This window comes from Bombus affinis, chromosome 9, assembly GCF_024516045.1.
Source record: "Bombus affinis isolate iyBomAffi1 chromosome 9, iyBomAffi1.2, whole genome shotgun sequence".
NCBI classification, from domain to species: Eukaryota; Metazoa; Arthropoda; class Insecta; order Hymenoptera; family Apidae; genus Bombus; species Bombus affinis.
In genome coordinates this window covers 8,680,016-8,704,547 of record NC_066352.1, presented here as the reverse complement: position 1 = coordinate 8,704,547, position 24,532 = coordinate 8,680,016, and the positions used below count along the sequence as shown (strand labels likewise).

General features: G+C 45.3%; 2 long non-coding RNA genes across 2 annotated transcripts; one reads left to right on the top strand and one right to left on the bottom strand.

The window, feature by feature from the left end:
- Positions 1-136: 136 nt before the first annotated feature.
- On the top strand, positions 137-23,268 carry LOC126920448 (uncharacterized). The gene is made up of 2 exons (XR_007711962.1): positions 137-874; positions 22,543-23,268. It is a non-coding gene; the product is annotated as an uncharacterized LOC126920448 (long non-coding RNA).
- On the bottom strand, positions 21,539-23,240 carry LOC126920449 (uncharacterized). The gene is made up of 2 exons (XR_007711963.1): positions 23,149-23,240; positions 21,539-22,438 (listed from the first exon to the last, which is right to left on the bottom strand). It is a non-coding gene; the product is annotated as an uncharacterized LOC126920449 (long non-coding RNA).
- Positions 23,269-24,532: the final 1,264 nt, after the last annotated feature.

Here is a 24,532-nt window from a genome sequence, read left to right as displayed (position 1 = left end):
TCATCAAATAAATACTTCTTTTGATGTGCGTTTACACAATGTTTAAAACGGACACCAAAAGGAGTATTAAGAAGAAAAACCGACGCGGAAACTAGAAACCTGACTAGGATTCATGAAAACTTGAAATCTAAAAATTCCTTTACTCCTCTCATTCTTTTGAGCCTTAAGCGTACATATTTAAACGTATTTAAACAATACGCAACACTAATAGCGAGAGATCACAGTGCAACCATTTAGGAGGTTGCCGATAAACGATTGCAGTTGCACAGCTCTTATAGCTGTATCGTGTGATCCAGGAACAGTGGGATCCAGGAACATATTCGTGTAGATATTTGCCATTTGCAAATATTCATACAAAATATTAACATGCACATTTATAAATAACACGAATATATTTTCAAGTGTATATGTTTAACCTAATTATTAAAAAAACTAATTATTATAATCGCGCTGTGCAAGAAGACCTATCCTAAACTAATAAATTTGAAAAAAGAGTGTTACTACTCACGGGTATAAAAAATACCCGCGGTCACTATGCTCGCAAAGAATTCTACGTAATACAACCGGACACTCGTGCCGGTTCGGATTTTTCATCCTATGACATGATTGAGTGACCGGAGGAACAAAAATGCATGCGACTCACCGTTCGAAGAGGAGAAACAGAGGACGTACCATGGATGCTGCGCTATCCCAGCGAATATCATCAGGGAGACTAACATCAGGCAGGAACCGTGTAAGGTCCAGTGTTGGAAATGGAGGTTGCGAACAATCTGTTACAGAGCAAAACACGATGAGTGATTGCTGATTATTTAAAAAGTTGGAGATAATGAAAAATGAAGGTTTATTAACTTTAGTAACATTAGTAGTAATAAAGGTTGAAATTCTAATAAACTTTGATAAGTATGAAAACCAAAACTCTAATATGAAAGTTAAAAATGTAAAAATTAAGAATCTAGTGATTTTTTAAATATGTTAGTCATTTGTTTCATAATTCGGTATTAAGACATTCGGTCTCCCATGTTGCAGTCCAGTCTAGATCATTCAAAATTCTTTTGGCGGCTTTTGGAGATCCAAACTGGACTGGTGCGTAGTTCTTAGCTTGGTATCGTTTTCCAAAAAATAATCAGATGATTAATCTTTGGTAAACGATGCCAATTACCAGGTCTCACCACGAGGAGGTGACTACGCAAGAGACCCGCCCATGGCTTATTTAACATTACACATTGATCTCGACATTCAACCTATTGGCAGAATGTCGAGTTCCGACTCTACTTGACCATGGGCCTGCGTATAGAAATAGTTGTTTCGTAGCCTAACTGCGAAACACATATCTCTAACGCAGCACTTACATGAATCTTTACAAACGTAGAACGAAACATACATAACGCGACATCTATCTCCCACACAACGATTACATAGATCCGTACAAATATTGTACAATAATCGGCATCCCTATTGGCAGCATTCGGTATCAAAGATACATTTATCTAACTTGGAACGAATGAAAGAAAATGAAGCTAACGAACGAACTAACAAACTTACGCGACGTACCCCGGTGCACCGGATAACCCGAAGGATTAGCGGAAAGCCCAAGTATTGACCATAACTCGATTCCTGTTTCGCCGTTCGAAACTTATACGAGTCGCGGTCGATGGCGCCGACCGATGATGCCAGTGATCCGCTGGTGATCCAGCCGTGGATCCAGCACATAGGCCGGCAACTTAACACACTCCAACTGAACATGTGGAACCCGGAGAGGGGCCGCTGAACAGGATTACGAAGGCAGAGGCCTCAACTGAACAGTGGGGCCCACCCCAGTGGAGGGGCCGCTGAACAGGATTACGAAGGCATGATCTTCGACTGAACAGTGGGGCCCACCCTCGCGGGCCCGAACAGGATTACGGAGGACGTGAAATTACAGGTCCCTGCCCGAGTACCGTAGTACCAATCGGACAGGAGTGCAGATCCACGACTGAATCGCCAACAGATTCGCAAGCATCAGCGGCGCGACGACAACTCCCGCGATTCGGTGCGAACGTCGAGCAGTCGTTGAGCAGTCACCAAGACTGAGGTGTGCTTGGGCCGCTTTACGAATCCAAAGAGTTGTCCAGTGCACGTTGACCCGCACGTACCCGGAATACGCACGAGCGAGTACGTCAAGCGACAGTTTCAAACAACTGAGCGATCGCGAACCGACAAATCGCGGGTACAATTTTTCGTTCCAAGATGGATAAGTATCGTTGTACAGAATGAGCTCACAATGCACTAAACATAGGTATCTATCTTAAGATTAATTAAGCCTAAAACGCACGCATTCCACGTTGTCCCACGGTGTCCAACGTCGTCCAACGTTGTCCAACGGTGTCCAACGGTGTCCAACGGTGTCCAACGGTGTCCAACGGTGTCCAACGGTGTCCAACGGTGTCCAACGGTGTCCAACGGTGTCCAACGGTGTCCAACGGTGTCCAACGGTGTCCAACGGTGTCCAACGGTGTCCAACGGTGTCCAACGGTGTCCAACGGTGTCCAACGGTGTCCAACGGTGTCCAACGGTGACCTACGGTGCAGCCCAGTCTGGATCATCCAAAATTCTGTTCGCGGCATTTGGAGATACAAACCGGACTGCTGCGTAGTTCTTAGCTTGGCATCGTTTTCCAAAAAATAATCAGATGATTAATCTTTGGTAAACGATGCCAATTACCAGGTCTCACCACGAGGAGGTGACTACGCAAGAGACCCGCCCATGGCTTATTTAACATTACACATTGATCTCGACATTCAACCTATTGGCAGAATGTCGAGTTCCGACTCTACTTGACCATGGGCCTGCGTATAGAAATAGTTGTTTCGTAGCCTAACTGCGAAACACATATCTCTAACGCAGCACTTACATGAATCTTTACAAACGTAGAACGAAACATACATAACGCGACATCTATCTCCCACACAACGATTACATAGATCCGTACAAATATTGTACAATAATCGGCATCCCTATTGGCAGCATTCGGTATCAAAGATACATTTATCTAACTTGGAACGAATGAAAGAAAATGAAGCTAACGAACGAACTAACAAACTTACGCGACGTACCCCGGTGCACCGGATAACCCGAAGGATTAGCGGAAAGCCCAAGTATTGACCATAACTCGATTCCTGTTTCGCCGTTCGAAACTTATACGAGTCGCGGTCGATGGCGCCGACCGATGATGCCAGTGATCCGCTGGTGATCCAGCCGTGGATCCAGCACATAGGCCGGCAACTTAACACACTCCAACTGAACATGTGGAACCCGGAGCGGGGCCGCTGAACAGGATTACGAAGGCAGAGGCCTCAACTGAACAGTGGGGCCCACCCCAGTGGAGGGGCCGCTGAACAGGATTACGAAGGCATGATCTTCGACTGAACAGTGGGGCCCACCCTCGCGGGCCCGAACAGGATTACGGAGGACGTGAAATTACAGGTCCCTGCCCGAGTACCGAAGTACCAATCGGACAGGAGTGCAGATCCACGACTGAATCCCCAACAGATTCGCAAGCATCAGCGGCGCGACGACAACTCCCGCGATTCGGTGCGAACGTCGAGCAGTCGTTGAGCAGTCACCAAGACTGAGGTGTGCTTGGGCCGCCTTACGAATCCAAAGAGTTGTCCAGTGCACGTTGACCCGCACATACCCGGAATACGCACGAGCGAGTACGTCAGGCGACAGTTTCAAACAACTGAGCGATCGCGAACCGACAAATCGCGGGTACAATTTTTCGTTCCAAGATGGATAAGTATCGTTGTACAGAATGAGCTCACAATGCACTAAACATAGGTATCTATCTTAAGATTAATTAAGCCTAAAACGCACGCATTCCACGTTGTCCCACGGTGTCCAACGTTGTCCAACGTCGTCCAACGTTGTCCAACGGTGTCCAACGGTGTCCAACGGTGTCCAACGGTGACCTACGGTGCAGCCCAGTCTGGATCATCCAAAATTCTGTTCGCGGCATTTGGAGATACAAACCGGACTGCTGCGTAGTTCTTAGCTTGGCATCCTTTTCCAAAAAATAATCAGATGATTAATCTTTGGTAAACGATGCCAATTACCAGGTCTCACCACGAGGAGGTGACTACGCAAGAGACCCGCCCATGGCTTATTTAACATTACACATTGATCTCGACATTCAACCTATTGGCAGAATGTCGAGTTCCGACTCTACTTGACCATGGGCCTGCGTATAGAAATAGTTGTTTCGTAGCCTAACTGCGAAACACATATCTCTAACGCAGCACTTACATGAATCTTTACAAACGTAGAACGAAACATACATAACGCGACATCTATCTCCCACACAACGATTACATAGATCCGTACAAATATTGTACAATAATCGGCATCCCTATTGGCAGCATTCGGTATCAAAGATACATTTATCTAACTTGGAACGAATGAAAGAAAATGAAGCTAACGAACGAACTAACAAACTTACGCGACGTACCCCGGTGCACCGGATAACCCGAAGGATTAGCGGAAAGCCCAAGTATTGACCATAACTCGATTCCTGTTTCGCCGTTCGAAACTTATACGAGTCGCGGTCGATGGCGCCGACCGATGATGCCAGTGATCCGCTGGTGATCCAGCCGTGGATCCAGCACATAGGCCGGCAACTTAACACACTCCAACTGAACATGTGGAACCCGGAGAGGGGCCGCTGAACAGGATTACGAAGGCAGAGGCCTCAACTGAACAGTGGGGCCCACCCCAGTGGAGGGGCCGCTGAACAGGATTACGAAGGCATGATCTTCGACTGAACAGTGGGGCCCACCCTCGCGGGCCCGAACAGGATTACGGAGGACGTGAAATTACAGGTCCCTGCCCGAGTACCGTAGTACCAATCGGACAGGAGTGCAGATCCACGACTGAATCGCCAACAGATTCGCAAGCATCAGCGGCGCGACGACAACTCCCGCGATTCGGTGCGAACGTCGAGCAGTCGTTGAGCAGTCACCAAGACTGAGGTGTGCTTGGGCCGCTTTACGAATCCAAAGAGTTGTCCAGTGCACGTTGACCCGCACGTACCCGGAATACGCACGAGCGAGTACGTCAAGCGACAGTTTCAAACAACTGAGCGATCGCGAACCGACAAATCGCGGGTACAATTTTTCGTTCCAAGATGGATAAGTATCGTTGTACAGAATGAGCTCACAATGCACTAAACATAGGTATCTATCTTAAGATTAATTAAGCCTAAAACGCACGCATTCCACGTTGTCCCACGGTGTCCAACGTTGTCCAACGTCGTCCAACGTTGTCCAACGGTGTCCAACGGTGTCCAACGGTGTCCAACGGTGACCTACGGTGCAGCCCAGTCTGGATCATCCAAAATTCTGTTCGCGGCATTTGGAGATACAAACCGGACTGCTGCGTAGTTCTTAGCTTGGCATCCTTTTCCAAAAAATAATCAGATGATTAATCTTTGGTAAACGATGCCAATTACCAGGTCTCACCACGAGGAGGTGACTACGCAAGAGACCCGCCCATGGCTTATTTAACATTACACATTGATCTCGACATTCAACCTATTGGCAGAATGTCGAGTTCCGACTCTACTTGACCATGGGCCTGCGTATAGAAATAGTTGTTTCGTAGCCTAACTGCGAAACACATATCTCTAACGCAGCACTTACATGAATCTTTACAAACGTAGAACGAAACATACATAACGCGACATCTATCTCCCACACAACGATTACATAGATCCGTACAAATATTGTACAATAATCGGCATCCCTATTGGCAGCATTCGGTATCAAAGATACATTTATCTAACTTGGAACGAATGAAAGAAAATGAAGCTAACGAACGAACTAACAAACTTACGCGACGTACCCCGGTGCACCGGATAACCCGAAGGATTAGCGGAAAGCCCAAGTATTGACCATAACTCGATTCCTGTTTCGCCGTTCGAAACTTATACGAGTCGCGGTCGATGGCGCCGACCGATGATGCCAGTGATCCGCTGGTGATCCAGCCGTGGATCCAGCACATAGGCCGGCAACTTAACACACTCCAACTGAACATGTGGAACCCGGAGAGGGGCCGCTGAACAGGATTACGAAGGCAGAGGCCTCAACTGAACAGTGGGGCCCACCCCAGTGGAGGGGCCGCTGAACAGGATTACGAAGGCATGATCTTCGACTGAACAGTGGGGCCCACCCTCGCGGGCCCGAACAGGATTACGGAGGACGTGAAATTACAGGTCCCTGCCCGAGTACCGAAGTACCAATCGGACAGGAGTGCAGATCCACGACTGAATCCCCAACAGATTCGCAAGCATCAGCGGCGCGACGACAACTCCCGCGATTCGGTGCGAACGTCGAGCAGTCGTTGAGCAGTCACCAAGACTGAGGTGTGCTTGGGCCGCCTTACGAATCCAAAGAGTTGTCCAGTGCACGTTGACCCGCACATACCCGGAATACGCACGAGCGAGTACGTCAGGCGACAGTTTCAAACAACTGAGCGATCGCGAACCGACAAATCGCGGGTACAATTTTTCGTTCCAAGATGGATAAGTATCGTTGTACAGAATGAGCTCACAATGCACTAAACATAGGTATCTATCTTAAGATTAATTAAGCCTAAAACGCACGCATTCCACGTTGTCCCACGGTGTCCAACGTTGTCCAACGTCGTCCAACGTTGTCCAACGGTGTCCAACGGTGTCCAACGGTGTCCAACGGTGACCTACGGTGCAGCCCAGTCTGGATCATCCAAAATTCTGTTCGCGGCATTTGGAGATACAAACCGGACTGCTGCGTAGTTCTTAGCTTGGCATCCTTTTCCAAAAAATAATCAGATGATTAATCTTTGGTAAACGATGCCAATTACCAGGTCTCACCACGAGGAGGTGACTACGCAAGAGACCCGCCCATGGCTTATTTAACATTACACATTGATCTCGACATTCAACCTATTGGCAGAATGTCGAGTTCCGACTCTACTTGACCATGGGCCTGCGTATAGAAATAGTTGTTTCGTAGCCTAACTGCGAAACACATATCTCTAACGCAGCACTTACATGAATCTTTACAAACGTAGAACGAAACATACATAACGCGACATCTATCTCCCACACAACGATTACATAGATCCGTACAAATATTGTACAATAATCGGCATCCCTATTGGCAGCATTCGGTATCAAAGATACATTTATCTAACTTGGAACGAATGAAAGAAAATGAAGCTAACGAACGAACTAACAAACTTACGCGACGTACCCCGGTGCACCGGATAACCCGAAGGATTAGCGGAAAGCCCAAGTATTGACCATAACTCGATTCCTGTTTCGCCGTTCGAAACTTATACGAGTCGCGGTCGATGGCGCCGACCGATGATGCCAGTGATCCGCTGGTGATCCAGCCGTGGATCCAGCACATAGGCCGGCAACTTAACACACTCCAACTGAACATGTGGAACCCGGAGAGGGGCCGCTGAACAGGATTACGAAGGCAGAGGCCTCAACTGAACAGTGGGGCCCACCCCAGTGGAGGGGCCGCTGAACAGGATTACGAAGGCATGATCTTCGACTGAACAGTGGGGCCCACCCTCGCGGGCCCGAACAGGATTACGGAGGACGTGAAATTACAGGTCCCTGCCCGAGTACCGTAGTACCAATCGGACAGGAGTGCAGATCCACGACTGAATCCCCAACAGATTCGCAAGCATCAGCGGCGCGACGACAACTCCCGCGATTCGGTGCGAACGTCGAGCAGTCGTTGAGCAGTCACCAAGACTGAGGTGTGCTTGGGCCGCTTTACGAATCCAAAGAGTTGTCCAGTGCACGTTGACCCGCACGTACCCGGAATACGCACGAGCGAGTACGTCAAGCGACAGTTTCAAACAACTGAGCGATCGCGAACCGACAAATCGCGGGTACAATTTTTCGTTCCAAGATGGATAAGTATCGTTGTACAGAATGAGCTCACAATGCACTAAACATAGGTATCTATCTTAAGATTAATTAAGCCTAAAACGCACGCATTCCACGTTGTCCCACGGTGTCCAACGTTGTCCAACGTCGTCCAACGTTGTCCAACGGTGTCCAACGGTGTCCAACGGTGTCCAACGGTGACCTACGGTGCAGCCCAGTCTGGATCATCCAAAATTCTGTTCGCGGCATTTGGAGATACAAACCGGACTGCTGCGTAGTTCTTAGCTTGGCATCGTTTTCCAAAAAATAATCAGATGATTAATCTTTGGTAAACGATGCCAATTACCAGGTCTCACCACGAGGAGGTGACTACGCAAGAGACCCGCCCATGGCTTATTTAACATTACACATTGATCTCGACATTCAACCTATTGGCAGAATGTCGAGTTCCGACTCTACTTGACCATGGGCCTGCGTATAGAAATAGTTGTTTCGTAGCCTAACTGCGAAACACATATCTCTAACGCAGCACTTACATGAATCTTTACAAACGTAGAACGAAACATACATAACGCGACATCTATCTCCCACACAACGATTACATAGATCCGTACAAATATTGTACAATAATCGGCATCCCTATTGGCAGCATTCGGTATCAAAGATACATTTATCTAACTTGGAACGAATGAAAGAAAATGAAGCTAACGAACGAACTAACAAACTTACGCGACGTACCCCGGTGCACCGGATAACCCGAAGGATTAGCGGAAAGCCCAAGTATTGACCATAACTCGATTCCTGTTTCGCCGTTCGAAACTTATACGAGTCGCGGTCGATGGCGCCGACCGATGATGCCAGTGATCCGCTGGTGATCCAGCCGTGGATCCAGCACATAGGCCGGCAACTTAACACACTCCAACTGAACATGTGGAACCCGGAGAGGGGCCGCTGAACAGGATTACGAAGGCAGAGGCCTCAACTGAACAGTGGGGCCCACCCCAGTGGAGGGGCCGCTGAACAGGATTACGAAGGCATGATCTTCGACTGAACAGTGGGGCCCACCCTCGCGGGCCCGAACAGGATTACGGAGGACGTGAAATTACAGGTCCCTGCCCGAGTACCGTAGTACCAATCGGACAGGAGTGCAGATCCACGACTGAATCCCCAACAGATTCGCAAGCATCAGCGGCGCGACGACAACTCCCGCGATTCGGTGCGAACGTCGAGCAGTCGTTGAGCAGTCACCAAGACTGAGGTGTGCTTGGGCCGCTTTACGAATCCAAAGAGTTGTCCAGTGCACGTTGACCCGCACGTACCCGGAATACGCACGAGCGAGTACGTCAAGCGACAGTTTCAAACAACTGAGCGATCGCGAACCGACAAATCGCGGGTACAATTTTTCGTTCCAAGATGGATAAGTATCGTTGTACAGAATGAGCTCACAATGCACTAAACATAGGTATCTATCTTAAGATTAATTAAGCCTAAAACGCACGCATTCCACGTTGTCCCACGGTGTCCAACGTTGTCCAACGTCGTCCAACGTTGTCCAACGGTGTCCAACGGTGTCCAACGGTGTCCAACGGTGACCTACGGTGCAGCCCAGTCTGGATCATCCAAAATTCTGTTCGCGGCATTTGGAGATACAAACCGGACTGCTGCGTAGTTCTTAGCTTGGCATCCTTTTCCAAAAAATAATCAGATGATTAATCTTTGGTAAACGATGCCAATTACCAGGTCTCACCACGAGGAGGTGACTACGCAAGAGACCCGCCCATGGCTTATTTAACATTACACATTGATCTCGACATTCAACCTATTGGCAGAATGTCGAGTTCCGACTCTACTTGACCATGGGCCTGCGTATAGAAATAGTTGTTTCGTAGCCTAACTGCGAAACACATATCTCTAACGCAGCACTTACATGAATCTTTACAAACGTAGAACGAAACATACATAACGCGACATCTATCTCCCACACAACGATTACATAGATCCGTACAAATATTGTACAATAATCGGCATCCCTATTGGCAGCATTCGGTATCAAAGATACATTTATCTAACTTGGAACGAATGAAAGAAAATGAAGCTAACGAACGAACTAACAAACTTACGCGACGTACCCCGGTGCACCGGATAACCCGAAGGATTAGCGGAAAGCCCAAGTATTGACCATAACTCGATTCCTGTTTCGCCGTTCGAAACTTATACGAGTCGCGGTCGATGGCGCCGACCGATGATGCCAGTGATCCGCTGGTGATCCAGCCGTGGATCCAGCACATAGGCCGGCAACTTAACACACTCCAACTGAACATGTGGAACCCGGAGAGGGGCCGCTGAACAGGATTACGAAGGCAGAGGCCTCAACTGAACAGTGGGGCCCACCCCAGTGGAGGGGCCGCTGAACAGGATTACGAAGGCATGATCTTCGACTGAACAGTGGGGCCCACCCTCGCGGGCCCGAACAGGATTACGGAGGACGTGAAATTACAGGTCCCTGCCCGAGTACCGTAGTACCAATCGGACAGGAGTGCAGATCCACGACTGAATCCCCAACAGATTCGCAAGCATCAGCGGCGCGACGACAACTCCCGCGATTCGGTGCGAACGTCGAGCAGTCGTTGAGCAGTCACCAAGACTGAGGTGTGCTTGGGCCGCTTTACGAATCCAAAGAGTTGTCCAGTGCACGTTGACCCGCACGTACCCGGAATACGCACGAGCGAGTACGTCAAGCGACAGTTTCAAACAACTGAGCGATCGCGAACCGACAAATCGCGGGTACAATTTTTCGTTCCAAGATGGATAAGTATCGTTGTACAGAATGAGCTCACAATGCACTAAACATAGGTATCTATCTTAAGATTAATTAAGCCTAAAACGCACGCATTCCACGTTGTCCCACGGTGTCCAACGTTGTCCAACGTCGTCCAACGTTGTCCAACGGTGTCCAACGGTGTCCAACGGTGTCCAACGGTGACCTACGGTGCAGCCCAGTCTGGATCATCCAAAATTCTGTTCGCGGCATTTGGAGATACAAACCGGACTGCTGCGTAGTTCTTAGCTTGGCATCCTTTTCCAAAAAATAATCAGATGATTAATCTTTGGTAAACGATGCCAATTACCAGGTCTCACCACGAGGAGGTGACTACGCAAGAGACCCGCCCATGGCTTATTTAACATTACACATTGATCTCGACATTCAACCTATTGGCAGAATGTCGAGTTCCGACTCTACTTGACCATGGGCCTGCGTATAGAAATAGTTGTTTCGTAGCCTAACTGCGAAACACATATCTCTAACGCAGCACTTACATGAATCTTTACAAACGTAGAACGAAACATACATAACGCGACATCTATCTCCCACACAACGATTACATAGATCCGTACAAATATTGTACAATAATCGGCATCCCTATTGGCAGCATTCGGTATCAAAGATACATTTATCTAACTTGGAACGAATGAAAGAAAATGAAGCTAACGAACGAACTAACAAACTTACGCGACGTACCCCGGTGCACCGGATAACCCGAAGGATTAGCGGAAAGCCCAAGTATTGACCATAACTCGATTCCTGTTTCGCCGTTCGAAACTTATACGAGTCGCGGTCGATGGCGCCGACCGATGATGCCAGTGATCCGCTGGTGATCCAGCCGTGGATCCAGCACATAGGCCGGCAACTTAACACACTCCAACTGAACATGTGGAACCCGGAGAGGGGCCGCTGAACAGGATTACGAAGGCAGAGGCCTCAACTGAACAGTGGGGCCCACCCCAGTGGAGGGGCCGCTGAACAGGATTACGAAGGCATGATCTTCGACTGAACAGTGGGGCCCACCCTCGCGGGCCCGAACAGGATTACGGAGGACGTGAAATTACAGGTCCCTGCCCGAGTACCGTAGTACCAATCGGACAGGAGTGCAGATCCACGACTGAATCCCCAACAGATTCGCAAGCATCAGCGGCGCGACGACAACTCCCGCGATTCGGTGCGAACGTCGAGCAGTCGTTGAGCAGTCACCAAGACTGAGGTGTGCTTGGGCCGCTTTACGAATCCAAAGAGTTGTCCAGTGCACGTTGACCCGCACGTACCCGGAATACGCACGAGCGAGTACGTCAAGCGACAGTTTCAAACAACTGAGCGATCGCGAACCGACAAATCGCGGGTACAATTTTTCGTTCCAAGATGGATAAGTATCGTTGTACAGAATGAGCTCACAATGCACTAAACATAGGTATCTATCTTAAGATTAATTAAGCCTAAAACGCACGCATTCCACGTTGTCCCACGGTGTCCAACGTTGTCCAACGTCGTCCAACGTTGTCCAACGGTGTCCAACGGTGTCCAACGGTGTCCAACGGTGACCTACGGTGCAGCCCAGTCTGGATCATCCAAAATTCTGTTCGCGGCATTTGGAGATACAAACCGGACTGCTGCGTAGTTCTTAGCTTGGCATCCTTTTCCAAAAAATAATCAGATGATTAATCTTTGGTAAACGATGCCAATTACCAGGTCTCACCACGAGGAGGTGACTACGCAAGAGACCCGCCCATGGCTTATTTAACATTACACATTGATCTCGACATTCAACCTATTGGCAGAATGTCGAGTTCCGACTCTACTTGACCATGGGCCTGCGTATAGAAATAGTTGTTTCGTAGCCTAACTGCGAAACACATATCTCTAACGCAGCACTTACATGAATCTTTACAAACGTAGAACGAAACATACATAACGCGACATCTATCTCCCACACAACGATTACATAGATCCGTACAAATATTGTACAATAATCGGCATCCCTATTGGCAGCATTCGGTATCAAAGATACATTTATCTAACTTGGAACGAATGAAAGAAAATGAAGCTAACGAACGAACTAACAAACTTACGCGACGTACCCCGGTGCACCGGATAACCCGAAGGATTAGCGGAAAGCCCAAGTATTGACCATAACTCGATTCCTGTTTCGCCGTTCGAAACTTATACGAGTCGCGGTCGATGGCGCCGACCGATGATGCCAGTGATCCGCTGGTGATCCAGCCGTGGATCCAGCACATAGGCCGGCAACTTAACACACTCCAACTGAACATGTGGAACCCGGAGAGGGGCCGCTGAACAGGATTACGAAGGCAGAGGCCTCAACTGAACAGTGGGGCCCACCCCAGTGGAGGGGCCGCTGAACAGGATTACGAAGGCATGATCTTCGACTGAACAGTGGGGCCCACCCTCGCGGGCCCGAACAGGATTACGGAGGACGTGAAATTACAGGTCCCTGCCCGAGTACCGTAGTACCAATCGGACAGGAGTGCAGATCCACGACTGAATCCCCAACAGATTCGCAAGCATCAGCGGCGCGACGACAACTCCCGCGATTCGGTGCGAACGTCGAGCAGTCGTTGAGCAGTCACCAAGACTGAGGTGTGCTTGGGCCGCTTTACGAATCCAAAGAGTTGTCCAGTGCACGTTGACCCGCACGTACCCGGAATACGCACGAGCGAGTACGTCAAGCGACAGTTTCAAACAACTGAGCGATCGCGAACCGACAAATCGCGGGTACAATTTTTCGTTCCAAGATGGATAAGTATCGTTGTACAGAATGAGCTCACAATGCACTAAACATAGGTATCTATCTTAAGATTAATTAAGCCTAAAACGCACGCATTCCACGTTGTCCCACGGTGTACAACGTTGTCCAACGTCGTCCAACGTTGTCCAACGGTGTCCAACGGTGTCCAACGGTGTCCAACGGTGTCCAACGGTGTCCAACGGTGTCCAACGGTGTCCAACGGTGTCCAACGGTGTCCAACGGTGTCCAACGGTGTCCAACGGTGTCCAACGGTGTCCAGCGGTGTCCAACGGTGTCCAACGGTGACCTACGGTGCAGCCCAGTCTGGATCATCCAAAATTCTGTTCGCGGCATTTGGAGATACAAACCGGACTGCTGCGTAGTTCTTAGCTTGGCATCGTTTTCCAAAAAATAATCAGATGATTAATCTTTGGTAAACGATGCCAATTACCAGGTCTCACCACGAGGAGGTGACTACGCAAGAGACCCGCCCATGGCTTATTTAACATTACACATTGATCTCGACATTCAACCTATTGGCAGAATGTCGAGTTCCGACTCTACTTGACCATGGGCCTGCGTATAGAAATAGTTGTTTCGTAGCCTAACTGCGAAACACATATCTCTAACGCAGCACTTACATGAATCTTTACAAACGTAGAACGAAACATACATAACGCGACATCTATCTCCCACACAACGATTACATAGATCCGTACAAATATTGTACAATAATCGGCATCCCTATTGGCAGCATTCGGTATCAAAGATACATTTATCTAACTTGGAACGAATGAAAGAAAATGAAGCTAACGAACGAACTAACAAACTTACGCGACGTACCCCGGTGCACCGGATAACCCGAAGGATTAGCGGAAAGCCCAAGTATTGACCATAACTCGATTCCTGTTTCGCCGTTCGAAACTTATACGAGTCGCGGTCGATGGCGCCGACCGATGATGCCAGTGATCCGCTGGTGATCCAGCCGTGGATCAAGCACATAGGCCGGCAACTTAACACACTCCAACTGAACATGTGGAACCCGGAGAGGGGCCGCTGAACAGGATTACGAAGGCAGAGGCCTCAACTGAACAGTGGGGCCCACCCCAGTGGAGGGGCCGCTGAACAGGATTACGAAGGCATGATCTTCGACTGAACAGTGGGGCCAACCCTCGCGGGCCCGAACAGGATTACGGAGGACGTGAAATTACAGGTCCCTGCCCGAGTACCGTAGTACCAATCGGACAGGAGTGCAGATCCACGACTGAATCCCCAACAGATTCGCAAGCATCAGCGGCGCGACGACAACTCCCGCGATTCGGTGCGAACGTCGAGCAGTCGTTGAGCAGTCACCAAGACTGAGGTGTGCTTGGGCCGCTTTACGAATCCAAAGAGTTGTCCAGTGCACGTTGACCCGCACGTACCCGGAATACGCACGAGCGAGTACGTCAAGCGACAGTTTCAAACAACTGAGCGATCGCGAACCGACAAATCGCGGGTACAATTTTTCGTTCCAAGATGGATAAGTATCGTTGTACAGAATGAGCTCACAATGCACTAAACATAGGTATCTATCTTAAGATTAATTAAGCCTAAAACGCACGCATTCCACGTTGTCCCACGGTGTCCAACGTTGTCCAACGTCGTCCAACGTTGTCCAACGGTGTCCAACGGTGTCCAACGGTGTCCAACGGTGACCTACGGTGCAGCCCAGTCTGGATCATCCAAAATTCTGTTCGCGGCATTTGGAGATACAAACCGGACTGCTGCGTAGTTCTTAGCTTGGCATCGTTTTCCAAAAAATAATCAGATGATTAATCTTTGGTAAACGATGCCAATTACCAGGTCTCACCACGAGGAGGTGACTACGCAAGAGACCCGCCCATGGCTTATTTAACATTACACATTGATCTCGACATTCAACCTATTGGCAGAATGTCGAGTTCCGACTCTACTTGACCATGGGCCTGCGTATAGAAATAGTTGTTTCGTAGCCTAACTGCGAAACACATATCTCTAACGCAGCACTTACATGAATCTTTACAAACGTAGAACGAAACATACATAACGCGACATCTATCTCCCACACAACGATTACATAGATCCGTACAAATATTGTACAATAATCGGCATCCCTATTGGCAGCATTCGGTATCAAAGATACATTTATCTAACTTGGAACGAATGAAAGAAAATGAAGCTAACGAACGAACTAACAAACTTACGCGACGTACCCCGGTGCACCGGATAACCCGAAGGATTAGCGGAAAGCCCAAGTATTGACCATAACTCGATTCCTGTTTCGCCGTTCGAAACTTATACGAGTCGCGGTCGATGGCGCCGACCGATGATGCCAGTGATCCGCTGGTGATCCAGCCGTGGATCAAGCACATAGGCCGGCAACTTAACACACTCCAACTGAACATGTGGAACCCGGAGAGGGGCCGCTGAACAGGATTACGAAGGCAGAGGCCTCAACTGAACAGTGGGGCCCACCCCAGTGGAGGGGCCGCTGAACAGGATTACGAAGGCATGATCTTCGACTGAACAGTGGGGCCCACCCTCGCGGGCCCGAACAGGATTACGGAGGACGTGAAATTACAGGTCCCTGCCCGAGTACCGTAGTACCAATCGGACAGGAGTGCAGATCCACGACTGAATCCCCAACAGATTCGCAAGCATCAGCGGCGCGACGACAACTCCCGCGATTCGGTGCGAACGTCGAGCAGTCGTTGAGCAGTCACCAAGACTGAGGTGTGCTTGGGCCGCTTTACGAATCCAAAGAGTTGTCCAGTGCACGTTGACCCGCACGTACCCGGAATACGCACGAGCGAGTACGTCAGGCGACAGTTTCAAACAACTGAGCGATCGCGAACCGACAAATCGCGGGTACAATTTTTCGTTCCAAGATGGATAAGTATCGTTGTACAGAATGAGCTCACAATGCACTAAACATAGGTATCTATCTTAAGATTAATTAAGCCTAAAACGCACGCATTCCACGTTGTCCCACGTTGTCCCACGTTGTCCCACGTTGTCCCACGTTGTCCCACGTTGTCCCACGTTGTCCCCCGTTGTCCCCCGTTGTCCCACGTTGTCCCACGTTGTCCCACGTTGTCCCACGTTGTCCCACGTTGTCCCACGTTGTCCCACGTTGTCCCACGTTGTCCCCCGTTGTCCCCCGTTGTCCCACGTTGTCCCACGTTGTCCCACGTTGTCCCACGTTGTCCCACGTTGTCCCACGTTGTCCCACGTTGTCCCACGTTGTCCCACGTTGTCCCACGTTGTCCCACGTTGTCCCACGTTGTCCCACGTTGTCCCACGTTGTCCAACGTTGTCCCACGGTGTCCAACGATGTCCCACGATGTCCCACGTTGTCCCACGTTGTCCCACGTTGTCCCACGTTGTCCCACGTTGTCCCACGTTGTCCCACGTTGTCCCACGTTGTCCCACGTTGTCCCACGTTGTCCCACGTTGTCCCACGTTGTCCCACGTTGTCCCACGTTGTCCCACGTTGTCCCACGTTGTCCCACGTTGTCCCACGTTGTCCCACGTTGTCCCACGTTGTCCCACGTTGTCCCACGTTGTCCCACGTTGTCCAACGTTGTCCCACGGTGTCCAACGATGTCCAACGGTGCAGCCCAGTCTGGATCATCCAAAATTCTGTTCGAGGCTTTTGGAGATCCAAACTGGACCAATGCTGTCCCACGTTGCAGTCCAGTGTAGATCATCCAAAATTCTTTTCGCGGCATTTGGATATCCACACTGAACCAATGCTGTCCCACGTTGCAGTCCAGTGTAGATCATCCAAAATTCTTTTCGCGGCTTTTGGAGATCCATACTGGACCAGCGGTCGCCCGCATTGCAGTCCAGTATAGATCATCCAAAATTCTTTTCGCGGCATTTGGAGATCCACACTGAACCAATGGTGTCCCACGTTGCAGTCCAGTGTAAATCATCCAAAATTCTTTTCGCGGCATTTGGAGATCCACACTGGACCAATGGTGTCCCACGTTGCAGTCCAGTGTAGATCATCCAAAATTCTTTTCGCGGCATTTGGAGATCCACACTGGACCAATGGTGTCCCACGTTGCAGTCCAGTGTAAATCATCCAAAATTCTTTTCGCGGCATTTGGAGATCCACACTGAACCAATGCTGTCCCACGTTGCAGTCCAGTGTAGATCATCCAAAATTCTTTTCGCGGCATTTGGAGATCCACACTGGACCAATGGTGTCCCACGTTGCAGTCCAGTGTAAATCATCCAAAATTCTTTTCGCGGCATTTGGAGATCCACACTGGACCAATGCTGTCCCACGTTGCAGTCCAATGTAGATCATCCAAAATTCTTTTCGCGTCTTTTGGTGATCTACACTGGACCAACGGTGTTCCACGATTTCCAACGGCGTCCCACGGTGTCCAACGGCGTCCCACGGTATCCAACGGCGTCCCATGGTGTCCAACGGCGTCCCACGGTGTCCAACGGCGTCCCACGGTGTCCAACGGCGTCCCACGGTGTCCAACGGCGTCCCACGGTGTCCAACGGCGTCCCACGGTGTCCAACGGCGTTCTACGTTACAGTCCAGTTTAGATTATCCAAAATTCTCTTCGTGGCTTTTCGTAATCCAAAGTGGACTGTATTAGCGTGATTCTGAGCTTGGTATCGACTTATTGTGCAATGTTTGTACTTATCAATGTAGTCGTTTTCTAAAAATTAATCAACTGATTAATCTGCGAAAACAATTACATCGATCAGTACAAACATCGTACAATAATTTGCATCCGTACTGGCAACATTCGGTATCAAAGATACATTTGTCTAACTTGGAACGGATGAAGGAATCTGAAACTATTGACACTGCATATACATTGGAGTCTCGCAAAAGGGACATACGACTCGTTGTACTAAACTTATGAAGATATCGAAAAAGTTATATACTCCAACGTGTCCACAATATGCTTCTTTTAAAAATGGGAAAACAGGAAGAAGCCTGAACAATCAGACAATAAAAAAATCATTTGGGTATCTAGCATGGATATTTAATATGCTGTGAAATGTTCATATATGTAATTGAAATGTATTTTCTGTAAATTGATAATTCTGAAATAAACTCATTTACTGGATTTGGTATATGAGAGAAACAGGCATGTTTAAAACGAGAACATTTTATACATGAAAAATGAACTACTAATAATGGTCAATTATAAATCAAATTACTATTAATTAAATTTTAGCAAATATACAGAATCATTTGTATCTTTTTAATCGAAACTAGGGTTACTTTGAAAACAAGTATTTTAAGTAATTGAATTTAAATTGAATTAAAAATTGAAAAATTCATTTGGAATAACTAAGATGAGAGAAACCCCGATTATTATAAAATCACTTGCTTTGTTTTTTAACTTTTAACAGTATCTGTTATTTTCTTCAACAACGTAGTGACTTGCAACATAGTGAACCGAAAGATACGCACATAAATCATTTTGTGTAGAATTTTTGTTACAAACGAACAACGATCGAATGAACTTTTGTTTCATGCAAATGAAATTCGAATATTTATAAAATTCTACATTACTGTTAAAAGATTGAAGTGAAAATATCGCGGTCGAAAAAATTCTAAAAGTTATGGTTCTAAGAACGAACAATCACCAGCACTAATTCCAATTGCAATGAATTAAATTTTAAAAAATATTTCAAGCCTTCGTAGCAACATTAAGATATTTCATTATAATACTTTGTTGCGCATGAAATCGCTCACAATTTCATACATGTATATATATTATACATTCGTAATAAAGTTCTGTATTTTAGCAGGCATGGTAACGTTAACGCTGACAAAGGAATATGTCTTATAGCAGTATTTTCAGTAATAAACGTAGTAATAAGGGGCGCATTAATAAGGGGCGCTGAAAAAGAAACAAAGCAGTAGCCAAAAGGGCTACTAAAATTCAATCGTCTTCCACTCTATATAAACCCGATCAACACGCCGAGAGTGGAACTGAATATTCTTGTTTCGCAACACTAATTTACTACTAATATTTATGAAGCAGAAAATTCTCAAAATCAAACGCGACGAGTGCTTCGTTATATCTGCAATATCAATTAATCTACCATTAAAAAAAAAAAAAAGAAAAATCTGAAAATTCCCGATATCTGATACGCAACGCTAATAAGTATAAATCTACGCACTCGTATTTAAGCAATACGCAACACTAATAGCGAGAGATCGCAGTGCAACCATTTAGGAGGTTGCAGATGAACGATCACACTTGTACAGCTCTTTAGGCTGTACGTGTGATCCAGGAGCAGTGTCCGACAAATGCAGTCGGAGGGTTTGGGCAGTTTGTGAACGCAACTCTACTTAACAAAACGCGATCATTCATTATCGCAACGCTAACAGGAAAAATAAGTAGAACTCGCGATGGAACAATGTCGCAACGCTAATTATTAAAGTGAATTTAATGAAAATTACTATTTACTATTTGAAAAAGCTACTTTAAATATCCTAGTATCGCTACTTAAACAGAAAAACAGAAAAAATTCTAAAAATTGCAAAAGACAATCGCGATATCGTAATTCGCAACTCTAAAACAAACGCGATTATCATTTTATCGCAACTCTAATTCAAACCGTAATCATTCTCTCGCCACACTAATGAAAAATAGCAATATTATTTCGTAACTCTAATACAACCCGTAATTAACTTGTCGCAACACTAATAAGAAAAATCGCGATTTGCCCAATGGGACGATGGACCGATATATACATCGGCCAAAAAAACAAAGACTACTACTACTACTACTACTAATACTAAAATCGAGCATAGTGACAAAGTAGTAACAATAATGACTTCCCATGCTCTGGATGACCCAGAGGATGGGGAGCCATTAGTAGTTGCCCTCTTGAGTGGCAGTTTGCCGGGCCTCTTCAGCATATAGCCTCTTCTTTCTTCGGGCGCAATGCCCGCTGAAACTTAAATCTAAGCTCGAGACTTCTAAATCGCAAACAAAAAAAAAAAAACTTATAAAATAAAAATATAAACCGCGGAAGCTGATGGAAGTGCATATGGACTGACCAACGATCACAACAGTGATCGTTGCTCACTCGCATGTGCGTGCTCGAGCAATAAACGTTCGTTTCGAGCCCATTCGCGACCGCGACCGCGAAATTCGAAAAATCGAAAGGCAAAACCAGAGACGAGTGCATGCTCTACTCGTGCCAGTTTCACCGTCGATTTTTCAAATTAGATTTCCAGAAACAGGTTGGTCACACGAAAACGCGCCTACCCGACCAGAGACTGTGCCAACCTGCCCGGCCCTACCTACTTATAATTAACAGACATACCAGAAAGTATACTACCTATCCTACCTAGCGCTATATTTAAAAAATGGCAAAACAGGCACACCAACACACTCACTCCACGGTTCTCACACATAACACCCGGGCGCAAAGGTCCTACACTAGAGAGGACGTCCCGGGACGCCTCCGACACCCGAGCTTAATACAACATGCACACTCTAAGGTACGTACCTTTTTCCTGAAATCGACTGACGAAGGCTAGTGACCATTGCGTAAAACGTGATAAAACACGTCTGAGGAAATGATATCGTTAAAATAAATAAGTAAACTTGGAATTATAATTGTAATTTACGGCAATATTAAAAGCGTGGTTACACTTAATCGCTTGGATCATATTATCACAAATTGTGATTGTATCGAGACGTAAATTGAATCGATATATGTCTCGACATTTTTAATATTTGAACGTTTTAACGAATGAGAAAAAGCGACGCAATTCCACGGCCTAACAACACACACACATAATGTGGAAAATACGTCGTGCACGATACACAAACACATCGTCAGTCGCTGAGAAATTATTACATTACTTAATTCTAGACCATCGTGCCCAATGTCTTTCTCCCATTCAAGTAGCACCTGGGCACGTGAATGAGATCCTGACAATGGGCACGGAAAGGGTTAAACCTGAAAATCCTGATCTAAAAAGATGATTAGTTGGTGTAATTTTTATTTAACAGACTAACGTTCTTTGAGTTTATATTTTACTACTTTGCATCTGATTAAATTTACTTTATTAATTTAATAGTAACTAAGTAACTCTATTTTATTAATTTAATAAATTAGAACAACATTTTAATATTGCAAAAAAGGTAGCGTTAATAGAAAAAAGATTAAGATTCAATCAAATGGAACAATTGACTCTAAATATATTGCTAAGAAAGAAATAATCTCAGGCGATCTCTTTATCAAAGCATATACTCGAAAGTGCAGAAGCAGTGTTCAAAATTATTGCTTTGATTAAAAAATCTGCCTGTCGCGAAGTGTCTTCTTGCACGTAAAATTTTGCACATTTTTGTACGGAAAAAAATGAATTTTGACTCATATTTTAAATTCTAACCGAAATAAAATAAACGAATGTGACTTAATATTGTCACGATTAATTCATTACTTAAGATCAAGTATATGTATGTCATACAGGTATATTCGTGTAGATATTTGCCATTTGCAAATATTCATACAAAATATTAACATGCACATTTATAAATAACACGAATATATTCTCGAGTGTATATGTTTAACCTAATTATTAAAAAACTAATTATTATAATCGCGCTGTGCAAGAAGACCTATCCTAAACTAATAAATTTGAAAAAAGAGTGTTACTACTCACGGGTATAAAAAATACCCGCGGTCACTATGCTCGCAAAAATTTCTACGTAGTACAACCGGTCACCCGTGCCGATTCGGACCTTTCATCCTACGACATGATTGAGTGACCGGAGGAACAAAAATGCATGCGACTCACCGTTCGAAGCGGAGAAACAGAAGACGTACCATGGATGCTGCGGATAATCAGGGAGACTAACATCAGGCAGGAATCGTGTAAGGTCCAGTGTTGGAAATGGAGGTTGCGAACAATCTGTTACAGAACAAAACACGATGAGTGATTGCTGATTATTTAAAAAATTGAAGATAATGAAAAATGAAGGTTTATTAACTTTAGTAACATTAGTAGTAATAAAGATTGAAATTCTAATAAACTTTGATAAGTATAAAAACTAAAACTCTAATATGAAAGTCTAAAATATAAAAATCAAGAATCTAATGATTTTTTAAATATGTTAGTCATTTGTTTCATAATTCGGTATTAAGACTTTAACTCTTATTTTATTTCAATGAAAGAATAACCTCAGAAAATGCTAAACTCACAAATTTTCAATCGGATTGTGTCTATTAATTGTTAGTCGTTAAAGAAAAATATACAGAATAGACATAATTGAAGTACGATATGTAAAGTTACTTACATTTTTTGTTTTTGAGCGACCATTGGTGCATTCCCAAAGAAGACAAGGAAGTTGAAGCTGTGATATGTCTATAACAAAACATAAAATATCATTAATATCGTTAATGCACAATAAAAAACATGGAACTTTAGCAATTCAGTGATTTTTGATACGTATCGGAAAGTTTTATTGCACTTTAACGTTAAGACTTTAAGACTTTATTTCAATTAAAGAGAACATTTACAGCTTTCTAAATTATCAATAATTTTTATTTTATAATTAACAATATTTCAAACAAAATATAATAAATAGAACAAATTAAAATACAATATATAAAACTACTTACATTCTTGAGTTCCAGGAGAGGCTTTATCCTCTTGAGGGAGGCACTGACTCTAATACCGAAAACGAATATTCGAAACAATAAATATAAAAAAAAAAAAAAAAATAAAAGACTACGTTACCACGACCGCTTAAATTATGATCGACGAACAAGGACTCTAATATCGCGTACAAATTTAATTGATAAAATTTTATTACTTTCGCGTGTGATTATTCGATCTAATTTGATCAAAAATACCGTGATTTTAAAATATTGAAAAGAAACTATTGCGTAGCAAACACTGACTCTACAACCGCATTGCGCGCGGTCACAAATATTCTCTGAAAATAAAACTATTTAAGGGCGGGGGGTAGGGTGGGGTGGAAAAGAAGCGAAACGTCGTTTCGACAATTTCCTTCTTTTTCCTATCGAACGTTTATTTAGAAAATACTGCTATTCTTTTACACTTAAAAATTATTATTAAGAAATTGGAACAAGTTTGAAAAATATTATTTATTTGAAAATTGTGAGATATTTCTCGATAGCGAACAAATGCTTACCGTGAATGCAATGCAATCGTTTGCAAGAGTTATACTGTACGCAATTAGAATATATACTGTGAATTTTCGTTATTAGAATACGAAATATACATTCTACTAATACACTATAATCGCGTGTTATAAATATTGGAAAATATTTGCAAGAATTCAAAAGTTCGCCACTAAATATACTTAAAGAATATTGCACAAACGCGCGCGAAACCTTGTTTCGAGGTATTTCAATCTAACAGTAACTATTACTAATTTATTTAATCGTCTTTACGTTAATCTTAGTATTCCAAATAATTAAGAAATTATCTATTATGAAATATGTATCAAATATATTTTAAAATAAATATAAATTGTATATCAAATAAATTCATCGGATTGATCATTAAATTGACCATACAAATTTATCGAATTGATCATTAATAGTCTTTGCGTACATATGTTAATTTTCTTGTTACTTTTATATTATCTCTATTATCGATAAATAACTTGCACAAAAAATAAGTAGAATTTAAAACAAATGTAGTATCGTTCGCCATCTTTCAAAAGAATCAATGGACTCACGACTCCTGTGCACAAAATAACTGCAATATTCAGAGGAAAAGAATAGGTTTTTATATCTCGTTCCAAGTCAGATAAGTATCATTGTACAGAATGGGCTCAGAATGGATTCGACATAGTCAAGACATATCCCACGGTGTCCCACGACGTCCCACGGTGTCCCACGGTGTCCCACGGTATCCAACGTCGTCCAACGTCGTCCAACGTCGTCCAACGTCGTCCAACGTCGTCCAACGGTGTCCAACGATGTCCAACGTTGTTCAACGTCGTCCAACGTCGTCCAACGTCGTCCAACGGTG